The following is a 16,458-nucleotide window of genomic DNA, read 5'->3' on the forward strand; positions in this document are numbered from 1 at the left end:
CATCACAGTCTACAAAAAAGGGAAGGAGAATGAGACTGACCAAATCACTGTTTGCTTTGGCAACAAGTATGTTGTTGGCGACCACTGGAGAATAGTAGCTTTATTACAAAGAATACAGGAAGGGGTGATTAGGAAGTGGAAATTTCGAGTAGGTTTAAAATGTGCTTTCAATAAATTTGACAATGGAGGAATGTATGATATTAAAGTAGCAGTTTGAAGGAGTTGTTAGGTTGGAACAGCAAGTTTTTGTTCTTACTGTTTTTGTTTTGATCAGACTATTTAGGGTGTGGGTGTGTATAATGTGTTTCATGAATGATAAGAGGAACTGTTTGTAAGGGCTAATCGAAAATGACTGAAGAGTGTCTCAGAGGAGTGGAACCAGAATAGATATTTTTGAAGAAGGAAGCATCTGACAAATACTCAAGTACTAAGGTCTTTAAGACAGAAACACTGTTTAATGTTGCAGATTCCATAGCTCTTAGCAGGTAAAGCCCAGAGAAGGGACTGAAAAAAAGAAGGAAGGAAGGAAGGAAGGAAGGAAGGAAGGAAGAAGAGAGAGAGAGGGGGGGGGGGGGGGGAGGGAGGGAGGAAGGAAGAGAAACAAAAGCATAGATTTAATGACTTGACCGGCAAGTAGTAAATTCAGAGATTGCCTCTGAGGCATCTTGACTGAGCCTTTATGAGCTAAGAGATATCAAAAAAAAAAAAAAAATTGCCTCTGGGACACCTGGGTGGCTCAGTCAGTTAAGCATCGACTTCAGCTCAGGTCAAGATCTCATGGTTCGTGGGTTTGAGCCCCACATCTGGCTCTGTGCTGACAGCTGAGAGCTTGGAGCCTGTCTTCAGACTTGTGTCTCCCTCTCTCTCTGACCCTCCCCTGCTCACGCTCGCTCTCGCTCTCTCTCTCTCTCTCAAAAATAAATAAAACATTAATTTTTTTTTTTAAATTGCCTCTGCCGACAGCCAGGGCAGAATCACTGAAATTACTGAAAGGTCATCACAAGGTACCTCTAGTGTAATCACAGGGCCACACTCACAGAAATGGCAACCACTCAGAAATGCGGCAGAGAAAATACCCATGTCATGCATCAACTAATTGCTACAATTGGTGGCATAATTCAGTTAAAAGCTATGATGATACTCCTGTTGTGTAAGAATTACAATGTTATTTCACAACATCAAAAAGTAATCAACGTATATGACATGCTTTGTAATTAATGTAATCAAGCATTCTTTACTATATCATAGCGAGATTATAATGATTTCAAAATGTTACCTAAGCATATTGAGGTCTGAATTCCAGGCCATGCTAAACCTCCCTGGAGTTTTTGACAGTGTCACTGTGATTACTAGTTTGTGCGATTACAAAAACTACCAAATTAGCAGGACCCCCAACAGCTTACTCTTTTCTCACACACCCTGTTCCTCCCCTTAACTAACAGAAAACCCATTTACCCAGCTGCCGAATCTAGAAGCTTAAAATATGTCTGTCAAGTTACATTAATAGCCAGTAAGGTACCCTGCTCTTGACGGCTGTTTATGGCTTTATAGATACCAGTTGTGGAAGAGTTGTAATAAATACTACATGTGAATTTTAATTTTATAAAATAACTTAAAATTCTTGGAATTTCTAATAAAAACAAGTGTTAAATGTTTTTATTCCTCTTTCTCAAAATGTCTAAGAAGCTTTACTTTATTTCATAATATTCCTGAAAACCTGAACTGACCAAATATTTTGAATTTGTTGCTTTACTATATAGGTATTAAAAGGCAAATAAAAATAATAAAATCCCCATGATTTCTTCAAGCCAAGTATGAAACATTTTTAGTGAATAAATTACTTGAACAATTTTTTTTCTGAAAAATAGTTTTTTAAATCCCCATTAAAAAGAAAAATTACATTTGGGGGCAGGATCATTTCCTCACAAAACAAAACAAAAGCTCTGTTCTTCTGAGAGCAGACTTGGGCATACCAATCTACAGCCTAAGCAAGCTCAGGAAATGTTTTAATGATATTCCACTATCCCTTGGGACACTTAACTTCAGCTCATGAAAATACCAGTGTCTGAAGGGATGGAAATTACAATGGCTCCCTACAAAAGCCTCCTCTAAATTATGGGGCTAATTTAAACAATATGGCAAAAATCCAACTAAGTCTGTAATACAGATTACAATATCTATTCCTTACAAGCTGATCTGTGTGTTTATCTATCAACAGTAAATTCTATTTCAGGTTCCACATGTTTTACATACTCCACAAAATAAAAGGAAACCATCATGTAATCTAATATAATATTGATTTTAACACACTCTCTCTCTCTTTCTCTCGGTGGGGGGAAGGAAGGAGGGAGGAAGACTGGGCACAATTTCTCACATAGCTTAATCGAGTATTTCATAATGTCACTCAAATAAACGCATAAATGAAACTATGTCGTCTTTTTGTCTGCTGTGTTGGCATTAGAGAAATGTCACAACTTTGCAATAATCCATGAACTCTTTCAAAAACAAAAACCAAAATAGAGGGCAATATCATACATTTCAAACTCATCAAACCAATAGCCTAAAATCAATTAAATTTAATTCACTGAATTATGGCTTACAGAAGAGAGCACGCTAAGGTGATTTTTAATATAGATAGACTTCTACTTTGGATATCAGTATTCGAGGGTAAGTGGGAGAGAAAGGTTTAGTATATACTAATCCAAACATATACTCTTAATCCAAACACTTGGGCCAGAACTCCAGCTTCCACTTTGCTATTTGGCCTTCAGTAAGTTACTGGATCTCTCAGAGCTTTACCTTATTATATGTAAGATGATACATGGTATAAACAAACAAACACTACCTCACATGATTAAAAGAGAAAAATGCATGTAAGCACAATGAATGTTAGTTTCCTTCCTTCTCTCTTTCCCAACATTTGCTTTTTCTACCCCAAAATACAAAGGTAAAATATATTCTAGCATTTTGCTAATGGAGGGTTTCAGTCGAAGAGAGAGTAAGTTCTCTCCTTGCCAAGGAGAAATGGAAAATGACGATGGCCATGCTGAGGAGTCTTATGATTGTCTGTATGCCTTGTTCCCACACTGGCGGCTCTCTCCCCAGCACACTTCTTTGCAAGCTCTCAAAATCACGGCAGTTGATTTTGCAATGTTAGCATACCATGTGCTTTGGTCAAGTGGGCAACCCTGGGCGCTGGATGTTCTCCTACCAATCTCTTCAGACTCTAAGACAGTCTGTCCCTTAGAGTCTGTGGGTCGCACCTACCAGCTCACAGTAAGAGACCAAGCCAAGCTAGTATTTACAGCAACTTCTCAGAAGCAACTTCTCTACCACCTTCAAGCCCAATCTTAACCTAATTCTTCTCATATATAATAGAGGGAATACCCCAGAAGGTATATCTGTCCCATCTGCCTTTTAGGCCAATTTTTCATTAAGAAAGCTTACATTTAACATGACCTGCTCTCTCTCCTACTCTACCACACACATGCACACATACACCTCATAGGCTCAAATTTAAAGGAACGTATTTTAGCTGGTGACATTACACTGAAACTGAGGAAGACAAAAAGAAAACACTGAAAAACAAAGTCATCTTGTGTTGCCAGAGGCAAGTCAAAAAAGCATGTTCCTTCATTCCACATTTAACTTTTAACAAGCCTGGAGGGGGAAAGGCTCCATATGCAATGTTGGCATATGTAACAGAGTGTCACATGGTATAGGATATGGTGATGCTAACCACAAATGGGTAATTAGGCCATCGTTATGGCCCAAACCTAGAGGCTGGGAAAAATTCAATAGTATTAATTTGGTTCTGCCATATTTGATTTATGTGAAAGTTTCATGTTGGCTTGGTATCTGGAAATGTGTCCTTCCTCAAATAGTTTTAACATTAATAATTTGCAGACTGAAATCTGTGGTTAAATATATTTTTAAGAGGGTATTTGCAGCTAGCAAAGGTTTGCACAATGATACACTGCAACTGCTGGAACCAGACTGAGCCATTGAACCGATTTCCAAGGAAGTCAAAGAAAGCCAAGATACAAGAGAACCCCAGATGAGGCAAAAAGAGCCAAGACACCATTTTTAATACAAAGCCCAGCCTCCCTCTGCCCATGTACATTTCATACTGAAACAAAATTAAGATGATTTCTTCCTGGCCAAATATCCCTCTACAAAGAAACAAGTGACAAGACAAAGGGATAATCGTTAATGGGGGGGGGGGGGGTAATAAGGCTAAATACAAAATAATGGGCATGAAGAAAAAACATACAAGAATAGGCATAAACACAAGTTCCAAATACTGTTTTCTGCATTTCCATGGAAAACCTCATGTCAGGGAAAATGATTTCTGGACCTTCAATTTAAAAACTAAAAGAGGCCTCTTTGGAGTCAGATAAATAACAACATCATCATGATTATAAAATCACAATGCATTCTTCTTCTAAAATACCTCAAAATGTCTTCCAGACTTCTTTGTGTTAATCTACATGGGCTTCCCTGACGTAGGCATGCAGTATTTTACTGATTGAGGATTTCAATTATAGAGAAAGGAATGACTTGCCAACAATAGCTGATAAGTGAAGACAGGATTAGGCATCAGGTCACCCAATTTATATCTCAGAAGTCTCCTAGGATTTGTTCATGTTAATGAAGTATTGGACTTCTAAGTACAGGGGGTCTCCTATTAGCCACGGACATGATGGTATTTGTCATGCCGCAGAAAAAGGCTCCCTATTTGACTTTCAAAACAGAATTATTGGACTAGTGGGACAAGATGGCAGAATAAAGCCAAATTTTAAAAAATTTATCTGCTTTGAGAAATATATGTATACATAACAGAAAAGGGAGAAGGACTCTGAATTAGTTGAGTAATTTTCATTATTTTCTCTACTATAAATTGACTTTAAAGGAAAATAACTAATTAAAGCCAGGTCCCAGAATCTTCCTTCCCATAAACCAAACAAATGAAGAAAAAAAGAAAATACTTAAAACTAACCGAGAAATATATCATACCAATCAAATAAAGTAGGAGGCCCAATCTTAATGCCACTTTCTTTTTAAGAAATATGGCCAGAAGGAGAAAGTGAAGATCCTAGAAAGTGGCTCAATCGTTCCAAAACACGTCCTGTGTACACCAGAACAGTGAGAAAGAGAGGTGAGTAGACAACATTCCCAAGTTTTCCACTAGTGTTCCCAATTATGTTTTAAAAAAGCAGCCTGAGCAACATATATTGATTCCATGACCAAGCAATTCCAAATATTTATGCAAAAGAAATGAAAATATATGTCCACAAAAGGACTTGTATAAGAATATTTAGGAGCTCCTGGGTGGCTCAGTCAGATAAGCATGTGACTCTTCGTTTCAGCTCAGGTCATGATCTCACAGTTTCATGAGTTTGAGCCCCACGTCAGACTCTGTACTGTAACACAGAGCCTGCTTGGGATTCTCTCTCTCTCTCTCTCCCTCTCTCTCTATCCCTCCCCCACTTGTGCCGTCTCTCTCTCAAAATAAATAAATAAACAAACTTAAAATTTTTTTAAATATTTAGAATAGCCAAAAACAATAAGCAATTCAAATGCCCATCAACAGAATAATGGATAAACAAATTGTGGCATAAGAGTAAGTCAAAAGAGGGGCGCCTGGGTGGCTCAGTGGGTTAAGCATTCAACCTTGGCTCAGGTCATGATCTCACAGTTCATGGGTTCAAGCCCCGCATTGGGCTCTGTGCTGACAGCTCAGAGCCCGGACCCTGCTTCAGATTCCATGTCACCCTCTCTCTTTGCTCCTCTCTTGTTCATGCTCTCTCTTGCTCTCGCTCTCAAAAATAAATAAACATTAAAAAAAATTTTTTTAAAGAGTAAGTCAAAAGAGTAGGACATGCTGCATGACTGCATTCTCACACTGGTTTCTAATTGGCTATGAGCAAACATACTTTCAAAGGGATCCCAGACCTGATTCTTAACAATAAAATTACAAAAAAGTGAAGTTTGCCTAATAAAAGCAGCAATTATTGAAAGAAAATCTGTATTCTTATAAAAAGTGAGTATTCTGCCAGGAAGGAGATAAAAGAAAAGCAAGCATCCTAAACAGGCAACCAGGATATGTGCCACTTACATTATATAATTTTTATGTACTCATGCTTTCTGTTATTCTAGAATAAGTAAAGCATTTGTTGATACTAAAAGTTTATATATTTTTTTCCACTCTCATAATGACCCTATTTATTTTACCAAGCTTCCAAAACAATCTACCTCCAGCAGAGCTCTAATGAATCAAGCTGCATCCTTAGGGAGATTTTTTTTTAATTACATAAAAAGGAAGACATGAGAATGTAATTGCTAAAGAGAGAGAGAGAGATTTATTTTCTTGTTTTTACTCCACATTACAGTCTGGCTATTTTTATTGAGTGAAGACTGAAAAAAGGGAAAAAAAAGCCTATACAATGATTGATACTGAAAGTTAATCGCCACCTGAAGGCATGCTGCTCACTTGCTCATGAGCAGGAAAATTCAATGACAGCAAGTGACATTCCACCCAGAGTGAAGAAAGGACATGGCCCCTAAAAACAACCTAATTACAATGCAGAAAGACAGCTCTGCTCTCCAACTATCAAATACACGAGAGACAATTTAAAGGTTCATAAACAACTCTAAGAAGAGAACTAGACTCAGCTTACAAAAAATTTAAATATGAAAACAATAAACTAGACCTACTAATAAATACAAACAGGAAATACCAACGGCTTATCACCTAGTAAACTGTGTGCTCTGAGCCATGATTTGGGTCAAACAGAAAAACAAACACAGACTTCACAGCATTACATTTCAACATATAGAAGGGTCGATAAAACCCTAAGGGAAAAACAACTTCTCTATCCAGTCCACTGCTATTAGCGGCATTGTCAATTACTATAGGCTATACAGCAGCAGTTGAGTAACACAGCTGACCTCTTTCAACAATGTTAAAGCTTTCACCATCCTGCCTAATAAACACATGTTCCCAATAACTCCCCCAATGAATAAGCCCCTTTCAAAAGAGAAACAGGACTCACATGAACAGTAACCTCTTGATTAGAAAGCACATACTTATCCAGTGGACTGTGAAGGTCCCCCCCAATTCGCATGCTTCAGGCCACATTCACAATCAATTAGTTACATCAAATCCCCTTTTGTTTCCCTCCAATGACTTTTTGCCACCCTGTTACTTGACTCCTAAACAAATGCCTCACCTGGCTTTCATCCAGATTCCCTGCCAAGCATGCCCTTCCCAGACCAGGGGAGCCAGCCCATATAGAAGTGAGGAGTCTATGAGAGCTAGAGGTTCTATATCTTATGGTAGATTTCAAAATAGTTTTAAAAATAATTCCCCAGGGAAAATGAGGAATGTGTAATATTTGTTTAATTGAAAAACACTCACTTGTTCCCTTTCTTGTACTTTTCATGAAGTTGTGTCCTGTCTCTTTCTTTCATATACTCCAGAGCTGCTCCAGGAAGAAGAGCGCATTGAGCTGAGCAGAGATATCCAGGTTCTAATCTCAGTTTAGTCACTAACAGCTACTTTGCCTTGGGTATCAGCCCTTGGCATCTCTGAAGCTTTGATTCTTCTCCTGCAAAGTGAGTGAATTTTGAAATGGAATTATGTTTCAAATTGCTGTTAGTTTGTGACACAGGGACATCTAAGAAGCAATCTGTTTACTTTCAATTATGCTTTATCCCATGATTACTTAAAATAAAAGTGTTCAAGCCCCACCACTGACCCATTAGCCTCATCCCTGAAAGACTGATGGCCAGTGATCCATTCTAGCCATTCGTAATTCCTGATGTTTTCTTCCATTCCCTATCTGAAAGTGTTTGACAGCGTGATGCTCAATAATTTCAGCAGCAATTCTCCCAGTATTTTCAATTATTCCTTTGTCAGTTTACCTTTTATTCCATTCCTCTTTCCAATCCCCATGCTTGGATTAGCTTAACTATCTGATTTCTCTCAAAGGTCATTGAGCATTGCCTGGGGAATCACATAAATACGCTAATGGATCCATCACAAATTTACGAGATTCAACTCCAGCTGCTCAGCACTCCATTAACTCATTTCTCCTCTGTTCCCCATTCCATTGCCTAAAAGTAGTTATTCCAAACCTTTATCACTCATGTCAAGAACTATACTCCCTGCTTCTTCCTCATTCTCAGCACAGTTGTCAGGAAAAGATAGAAGACTCTAGCCAAGAACTCCTTCAACTGCTGCCCTCCTCTTCATTTATATTATTTCCATTTGCCCTACTGTAGCAGAGAAACTACTGTTATTGTTACTTCTTTTCCAAACTGATAGTAACCTTCAGTGAATTCAAATGCAGCCCTCCACATCGCTTCCAAAGCTATCTATCAATCACAGTTTCCTTTTATCAATGTCTCTCTTCTACTCCAGAGCCTTTTTCCCCCTTCTGCTAGCAATCTGTGCTCAAAATTCATCCAAAATTGAAATAACAAATTCTTTTCCATTAGGCTTCCTTAAGGTTGGAGAGGGTCTAGGAAATAAACATAGTTTCTAGTTGAGCATCTGCATCCCAGTGATTCCACAGCATAGAACAAAAAGCACAACTTTCCAGTAGACAGCAAGCTGCCTCTATCACACATCATCTCTCACTAGGCTCAGCACTTAGCTTTTCAGACTCCCTGCAGCAAGTCTTACTAAATCTTCCTCTTCTCAAACTCACAACTGAAGAGCTGTGTTCTAAGATTCTACTTTCACTGCTTTTCTTCTTGCTCTCTAAGCTCTGCTGGGCTTAGATCATCAGTTCCAGACTGGCCTTCTCCCTTTATGTGAACTTTCCGACAGCTCTAACTTCAGACCTAGCCTTTTTGCAAAGCTCCAGTATCACATTTTCAACACTTTACTTAACACTACCATTTGGAACCATTCATAAGCAATTCAACATGGCAGTATCACAATGCTTTTCATTGCAAGTAACAGGAAACTTCTACTTATCTTAAATCATAAGTAAATTGACAGCCCCATGTAACAAGAGAGAGAGCAGGTTACAGACACTGTTAGATGTACATCAAGACTCTGGATCTTCTTTTCTGCATTTTTCTTGGCTCTGCCCTCTTCTGCATGTGGGCTTCATCCTCAGTCTGGAGTTCATATTCAAATGTAAGATCACCCTTAAAAAGTGTTTCACTTCCTTAAGAGAAAAATTTTATATAGAAGTCACACTGAATGAGGTCCATGCTTATTCCTAAACTGAACACTGGCAAATGGAACGAGATTACCATATTTAACTTAACAAGGTTTCTAAGCCTTGGAACTACTGAGATTCAGGGTCAGATAATTCTGTGTAGTAAGGGGCTGCTCTATGCTGTTTAGCAGCATTCTTGGCTTCCACCTACTACATGTCAGTAGCATTCCCCACGTGTGACAACCAAAAATGTCTCCAGATACTGCCAAATGTCCCCTGAGGTGGGGGGGGGGCAAAATCACCCGTTTGAGAACTGCTGAGTTAGATGAACCATGATATGTCCTTAAAACACAAATAAGGGCCATCTTCTCTTAAAGAAAGAAGGTAGGAAATAAATGTTGACTAGGCAATCAGTAGTAACCAAAACAATGTTCAAAACCAAACTTGTTTTCTCCTCCCTATCTCCAATATATATTTCCTCTCTTAAACTCCCATTATTGATTAACATATCACTGTTGAGATACTGAGTGGCTCCAACCAAGAACTTTGGGTCATTTTGATGCCCCCTTACTGGTGATGTCCAATCACCAACAGTTCCTATCAATATTGATAATGAAGCATCTTTTGGATCTGTTCTCTTCTCTTACTTCCACTGTGACCTTAATATCTCAGTGGTCACCTCCTCACTCTGTTTCCTGTCTCAATGGCTTTCCTACAATTGGAGAGTTACCTTTTAAAGAACAAATCTGATCAATTCAGTTTCCAGCTTAATTCCTCATCATGCACAGAACTAAACTGAAAAGCTTCAACCTATCATACAAGGTCCTTAGTCTCGGGGACTAATTCTAATCAGTCAGTTAAAAAGTATTGTTAAAAAAAAATAAATAAAACCACAGGCTCAAAATGGTGTCCTTCAGACTGAGTTCCTAAACTGGGGCCTGATACCCAATCTAATTGCAGTTTCAACCTCCCCTTGAAATTTGGCCTTAACCAGTTGATTAGGATTTTTTTTCCATCAGCATCAATGAATCCATTACCTGGGTTTTCTCCATTCCCCCTCTGTATGATAAGATAGTTGCTTTTTCCTTTAGCAAACAGCCTCGTGTGGAACAATCTTTTTCTTTTGCTAATAACTTTCTTGCCCCCTCCCTCCATCTACAAAAACTTTCCATTCTATAGATCTCTTTGGTGGTTAGTGTGCCTCTTTACTTGCTATATGGGATACTTCCTTATTCATAAATCTTTTAATAAAACAATTAGACCTTCAAATTTACTTGGCTGAATTTTGTTATTAACACTGTCTTTAATAATGGTAAATTATCTGAAAAAATTTATATACCATATTAAATAATTGCTTAATAGTCAAATAAGTCAAAAAAGTGAAAATCAGTGTGACAAATAAAAATGCAACATCACCTATAAAATCATTACAATGTTAAGAGGGATAGTAGTTTCCAAATCTCTGCATGATTCAGAGAGGCCACGACACAGGTGCATTCCTGGAGACCATCCAAATCCCTCCGCAACCTCAGTGACCCCAATGACGATGAACAGAATATGGATGGGGTCTCTGAGACAAGGGGCTAGAGTAGGGTATCCTTAGATCCCAAGAGATGCCAAACTTGACAAGCAACCAGGTCTGAGAAATTAAGCAAAAACCATATGTCTAGAAGGCAAGAAGAAAGTTTTGTGTTGTGTTGTGTTGTGTTGTGTTGTGGTGGCGTGTTTTTTTCTTTTTTTAAGCCAAACCAAAGTAGAAACTGAGTACAAAGCAAAGAAGTCAGGGTAATGAAGACGAGCTGGGGAGAGCCACTAAGAAGCATAATTGCTTTAAGTCTGCTGTATTCCTTACTAGACAGGATGCCTGAGTAGAAAAATAAATATGAAGTATAGATTTTATAAAGACCTGTTAATTGGAAAAGCAATGTGCCAACATATGTTAAGTTATAAAGATGTGTGTTCTTTGTCCAGAAGGCCCTACTTTGGGAATCTTTCTCAGGCAAATAATCAAACACCCAGAAGGAAATCTGTAAGCACAAAGACGTGTCTATACCCTTCTTTATAAACAAGAAAAACAAAATGGAAGTGACGTACATATCCATCATAAAAGACTGATTACATCATTTTACATTCGCTCAATGAAATTAGCTCTGAAGACCATGTAACACCTATCTGAAAACAAGATGTTTATGACACCTGATACCTATGTTCTAGTCACAATTATTTAACAAAATAAATATGTGGAAATGCTCTATCTAAATACACCAAAAAACATCATAATTTCATTGTCTTCCAAACTTGCTATACCGTGGTTATATTACTTTTTCACTTCGTGTCAGCAAGAGAACCACAGAAGCTAAGTCACAATTAGATGTCATCCATTTATGTGCCTTCAGGCACAGGCAGCACAAAACAACCATCTTCAGGAAAGGCCAGTGTTTAGATGGATTGACACTGAGTAAAGTCCACATAGACTACTGGAGGCATGGGCCCAGTCTGACCTCACTTCTTAGAAAGCACTAGGAGCTTGGAATTCAACTCAGAACTGCAGTCATAAGCTTCATCAGGATTGTCCAAAAAAGATACAGATTAGTTAAGAGTAGTTTATGAAGTCTCATTTGGGAAAAAATCTATAATTCGCTGCTTCTGGGACTCTGCAGCAAGCCTCAGTCTGGACATTTACCTTGTGTGGTCACGGTGAAGAAGCACCTGTGGTCTACTTACCAAACACTGCTGACCCCTCCGATCCTTTATAAAGGACCTTAACAGCATTAGACTATTGGCCATGGTGCAAAGGGGTCACTATTCTGGAATGTTGCTTCCTCTTCCAAGGGCTTCCTCCTTTAGTGGACACATAAAAGTAATCTCTAAAATTTATTTAAAGAGATATAATTAGTGCCCCATTAACACATTACTAAACCTCATATCCAAAGTGGAATTTGTATAAAAATGCTATCTAATATGGCCCTTGTCCTTCCTGCTCCTTAGACTTCTATTTAGCCCCATTTGCCAGAAACAGCCCAGGGTCCAGCTCTCATCTGTAATGACACAAAACTGCTATAGGCACCAAGAAAAGGGGCAAGAGGCAATCAGAGGGCCTGAGCTGAGTCTGGTGACCACAAAGAGTGCCTTCATCTGGTCATGTGTTTAAATGTCCCTTTTATTTTCGTTTCCTGCTCTATCAGCTGGAATAGAATGAGAGTTGCTGCTCAGTGACTACTCTATCATGAAAGCAACTGAACAGTAGTTATGGGCACAGAAAGCATACAAATTCTGAGACAGGGTAAAGCATATGCTCACACTGCAAAACTGGAGGTGGTGTGGAGGCTGAAAGGTGCTACTTCGACTCCTCACGTGCCATCCTGTTTACAAGTGCACAAAGATCAGACTTCTCAGAAAGTTCTGCTTGCATTTAGGTAATCTAAAATAGGCTCAGTGCCTTCTAAAACAAAAGCATTACATTTCTACAGGGGAAAAAAAGAGATAGCTATATGTCATATTTACGTTTTTGGACAGAATCTGAATTTCTTTTTCTTTACGTGATCCTTTTCTCTCTCTTTCTCTCTCTCTCCCCTTTTTAAGATTTATGCAATCCACTTGACTAATTTTTATCTAAGTTAAACTTTAAAGTTAAATAATTTATTTTTCTCTAATTTATAGTTTAAAGTTAGATAATTTGGCTTTTTATTTAAAATTAAATAATTTCTGGAGCGCGTGGGTGGCTCAGTCGGTTAAGCCTCCGACTTCAGCTCAGGTCAGATCTCACGTTCGTGGGTTCGAGCCCCACGTCAGGTTCTGTGCTGACAGCTAGCTCAGAGCCTGGAGCCTGCTTCCGGTTCTGTGTCTCCTTCTCTCTCTGCCCATCCCCCTCTCATGCTCTGTCTTTCTCTGTATCAAAAATAAATAAAGCATTTAAAAAGTTTTTTAAATAAATAAAGTTAAATAACTTCTTTCTGTGGAATAACTTTAATATATAATCTCTCTGGAAAAAACTTAAGTCCCTGCTCACTCCTCTCGTCAGTATTCTTTGCAAACACAGCTCCTCTCAAGCTCCCTATCACCCTTTCAGGCCTTTCTAACCATCTCTGTTCAAAAATTGTTAGGTTTGGAAATCAGTCTCTTGTTCTTTCTCAAATTCTTTTGTCTCCTTCATAAAATCCACTAGAACTCACTTCCCTGCTAATAGCAGTTTGCAGAAAAATAGCAAAATTGCAATATGATTTTGCCTCCCACTAAAAGGCAGAATCTATCTCCCCCACCTTGAATCTGAACTGGTGCTATTACTTGCTTTGGCCAAAAGTATATGCTAGAAGTGAAAGGGTACCATTTCCAAGAGGATTTGCACACTGCTCTTCACTCTTAGAACCCCTCATCTCTCCTGGATGAAGCTGAAGCCAGATCCTGGACGATGGGGTGCCCCAATTAACACTGCCCGCCAGCCCCACGGAGGTCCACTTAGACTAGCCAGGCCCATAGGAGCGCCGGGTGAGACCAGTCAAGACCAAAAGAACCACCAACCCAGCTCAACCAAAACTGCTGACCCACAGAACAGTGAATTTTAGTAAAGGGTTATTATTTTATACCACTAAGCTTTGGGATAATTTGTTATACAGCAAAAGTTAACTAATATAGCTGCTCAGACACACTCCTTAAAAATCAAGCCTCTTCTCTCCCCTGCTACTTTTCTTTTTATATGATAAGTTAAATATTTCCAATCAGTTAAGACTATTCTTACACCTAAGCACATACTATAAATTCTTATAGTTCAATGCAAAAACTCTCCTAATTCCCAAAGTACCTGGCAAGGGTGTTCTTACCATAGTGATATCAAAGGTATTATGTAAAATTTCCCTCAAGCATTTAATATCAAGCATTAATAAAATCAATAAATTCAAGCATTTAAATTATATTGATTCATACAACCTTCATATAATATAGAAACAAATCTTTTTCTATTCCTTTTAGGATTATAATCTGCTATGTGCCAGATTATATCTTCTTTCATTCTTTTTTTTCTTTTTTCAGGTAGGCTCAAGACCCAACATGGGGCTTGAACTTACAACCCTGAGATCAAGAGTCATATGCTCCAGCCACTGAGCCAGCCAGGTGCCCCTCCTTTCATCTTTTGTAGGAGAAAAAAAAGGTTGACTCATTTCTCCATGTCTTCCTTATTCCAGAACCTATGCTTCTTCCATTAAATCATACTATTTTTACTTTGAGAGTGCTGACTAACATGTTAAGTTCTTTTTTTTCTTTCTTTTTTTTTTTTTTGTTTATTTATTTTTGAGACCAAGAGAGACAGAGCACAAGAGAGGGATGGGCAGAGAGAGAGGGAGACACAATCTGAAACAGGCTCCAGGCTCTGAGCTGTCAGCACAGAACCCGATGTGGGGCTCGAAACCACCAAGCACGAGATCATAACCTGAGCGGAAGTTGGACACTTAACCATCTAAGTCACCCAGGCACCCAACTAATTTATTGAAAGACTTAGATTTACTAAAATTTGTATACATCAACTTGTGGAACTTAAACCAAAATCCTTAAGTTTGTTTACTCATTCATTCAAGCGGCAGATGCAACATAAAAATACACACTCCCGGATTCCACCATACCCTTGAGCACCAAACCTCGGGCGTCTACCTGTGCATTTCCCTGCTTTATCCACTTCTCAGAGGTTGTGATGATAGGCTAAGCCCCTTTCAACTACTCAATTCTATGTGTGCTCTCCTATGGAACAAATCAGCCATCTTCTCTGAAAGTCCTAACTTTTTCCAGCCTGCCTTCGAATCTCTGACTGAAGTAAATAGAGGAGAAAGATGGAATGCAAATCAAGACTTGAAAACATTCATTAAAGGTCAGATGCCAACATCTTCTTGCCTGGGAGATTCATCCCCAGCTCTTGGTTACACACATTGTTAGCTTTCTGGACAAGGTCTGCTTCTTCTTTTGTATTTTGACATGGCAGGTGTTCAATAAATGAACATTGAAGAACATGTGGAAATCATATCTCACCCCCTCACCCTGGCTTTATGCTGCATTCAGAAAAAACTTTTACGGCATTTGACTTGAACTTTAGGATTTTTCTTGCTAACTGCTATTAACATCAATATTGCACCACAGAGAGGTTATTTGTTTTCCTTCTGATAGCCATCTTTCAACAAGTCTGGCTGCAAGTAAGTGAGATCAGCACTTCAAGAACCAACTATTGTGAGTCTTATTGTCCATACTTGCTAAAACTTTACTTTCCCCATAGTTTGCCTCCGTTTCTATCGCTGACTCTATCTTGTAATGAAAATGAATGCCCTGATTTAAATGAATGATATGAAATAGGATCTATTCTGCCTGCTGGCAACAGTATGTTTCATCTCATTACCACATTCTTAAAGAGTAATTAGCATCTCCAGGGATGAATTAGATATTACATATCCAACATTTGCAGATACATTTATTCACAGTTAGAAAATAGTGATCCTTTCCACCCAGTAAGCTTCAGCTGGTAAGTTTTACCAGTCCTGAAAATTGAAATTATTCTCTGGAGAACACAGATTGTATTACTGCTGAGTGAGCTGCACACTAGTAATGGAGCCAGAAACTTTCTCCTTGCATGTCTGCAAAATTGACCTAATGGTAATACCTCTGCATTTCTTCCAAAGTTATTTATACTCCTTAAGACACTTTAATTAAATTTGATAATAAAATGGAGAATTGACATCATTTAACTGAAATAGTCTCAAAATCCACAAGGGTTTGTGATAGATTCAGATAATCAAGATCAATAGTTAGGCCATTGCTTAATCTTCTGGAAAGCTTGTTCATACATCTATTCAATATCTATGTCTCTGTTGTATGTGGAAATTAAAGGCAGGTTTAATGTAAGTTTAATGCACCTTATGTTATCTTTGTATATTAAAAATTTAGAATTTAAATATTAATCTAAGCATGCAACTATTTCACTTTCAAATAAATTTAAATTGAAAGTTAATTGCATGAAATAGAATATTTCACAAAACTTACTCTTCATAAAAATATACAAGGTAATTCAGAGTAGAAAATATTGTACATTAATGCTTTATCATCAGTCCCTTGGTTTATTTTTTTCTCCTTTCTTTAAAATCTATTTTTTTCTCGATCTGCTAGAATTTTATTTTCCTATTCCCTTAAAAAATATTTTCAACCTCATCTTATTTCTTGAAAGAGAGGATTGTTCCCAGACTTTAGCCTCTACTACAAAGCTGTCATCATCAAGACAGTACGGTATTGCCACAAAAACAGACACTTAGAC

General features: G+C 38.2%; 1 protein-coding gene across 1 annotated transcript in view; it reads right to left on the reverse strand.

Annotated features, from left to right (window-relative positions):
* HMCN1 (hemicentin 1) overlaps window positions 1–16,458 on the reverse strand; it is a 436,837-nt gene that overhangs the window by 387,813 nt on the left and 32,566 nt on the right. The gene's annotated exons all lie outside the window — the stretch shown is intronic.

Source organism: Suricata suricatta, chromosome 3 (assembly GCF_006229205.1).
Source record: "Suricata suricatta isolate VVHF042 chromosome 3, meerkat_22Aug2017_6uvM2_HiC, whole genome shotgun sequence".
Classification (NCBI taxonomy): Eukaryota; Metazoa; Chordata; class Mammalia; order Carnivora; family Herpestidae; genus Suricata; species Suricata suricatta.